At 45.1% G+C, this 1,288-nt stretch overlaps 1 non-coding gene across 1 annotated transcript; it reads right to left on the bottom strand.

Annotated features, from left to right (window-relative positions):
* Positions 1-415: 415 nt before the first annotated feature.
* trnag-gcc (transfer RNA glycine (anticodon GCC)) lies at positions 416-486 on the bottom strand. Its single transcript has one exon. It is a non-coding gene; the product is annotated as a tRNA-Gly (tRNA).
* Between the last annotated feature and the right edge of the window lie 802 nt (positions 487-1,288).

Genomic DNA, 1,288 nt, shown 5'->3' with positions numbered 1-1,288 from the left:
CTAACGAGGAATTGATGCAGGAGGTTTTTATGCAGTTCCTCACCGTTTAAAATTGTTTTAGGTTCAATCTTTCGCTGTTGATCTTTTCCAAGGAGCGCTTTAAGGTGCTGCCAAAACGTTTAAAATTGGGGATGTTAAAATTCCTTCCCGTCGGGGAATTTCACCCCGGTCTCCCGCGTGACAGGCGGGGATACTCACAACGAGACTAACGAGGAAGTGAGCAATGCAATGTCTGTCAGAGTAAGAATCGAGCCTGTTACACAGGAACAGGATGCCATTCAGCCCCTCAAAGCTGTTGCACAGCAACAGGAGCAGAACATTCATACCCTTGATCCACTTGCACAGGTACAGCTAATAAATTATTTATGCTCATGTGATGTGTTTGCTATGAAATGAATTGTTAAAAAAATTAGCCTGCATTGGCCGGGAATCGAACCCGGGTCTCCCGCGTGGCAGGCGAGAATTCTACCCCTGAACCACCAATGCACGCCGACTTAATCGATTCTATTTTCTGGTAGCTACAATTTATTTTTGACTTTTGTTAATACAAGCGGGGACACTGCGTTAACATAAAAAGCAATATGCAGCAGATACTGCATCTGGAATTGTTGATTAAATGCTGGAAACACTTCGAAGGTCCTGGAAGATCTGTGGACAGAGAAACACAGGGTTAACCTCTCAGGTGCATGAGCTCTCGGTAGAGCTAAGATTTTGCACTTTTCTACGTCCCGTGGGAGTTTCCTTCCAACGTTGTTTAGCTGCTCAAAAATTACATAATTAAGAAACTAACCTTCCCCAAAAGAAAAAATAGGAGCAGGATTGGGCCATTCGGCCCCTCGAGCCCGCCATTTAAAAAGTTCGTGGCTGATGAGATCTTCGACACAACGCAACTTTGCCGCCCGTTCCCCATAACCTTTGACTCCCCTGTAGCTGAAATATATGTCTATCAGACATACAGAACCCGTTTGACGTCTTACAGTGTGGCCCGAGGGATAGTGTGGAGAAGCTGGGATTGCTTTCCCCTGGCGGCTAAGAGGAAATTTAATAGAGGCTTGCAATATTACAGTGGGTTTTGACAGAGGAAATAAAGGCAAACGCTTTCCAATGGCAGAAGGGATGGTAACCAGAGGTAGAATTGTCTTATGCAGCGAATGTAAAGGCCTCATGAATATCAGGATAAGTTATCACGGCCCAGGTACTCTGTCATTCGAGTCTTGCACACGTTGCTAATGTGGCATTTTTCACACTGGCAATGAGTTGACTGATAGACGTGCTGTGATCAGCTAAG

The sequence above is a fragment of the Somniosus microcephalus genome, unplaced genomic scaffold (genome assembly GCF_052327205.1).
Source record: "Somniosus microcephalus isolate GS21.2 unplaced genomic scaffold, FLI_Smic_1.0 unresolved_chr8, whole genome shotgun sequence".
Lineage (NCBI taxonomy): Eukaryota > Metazoa > Chordata > Chondrichthyes > Squaliformes > Somniosidae > Somniosus > Somniosus microcephalus.
This window is presented reverse-complemented; position numbering and strand designations above follow the sequence as displayed.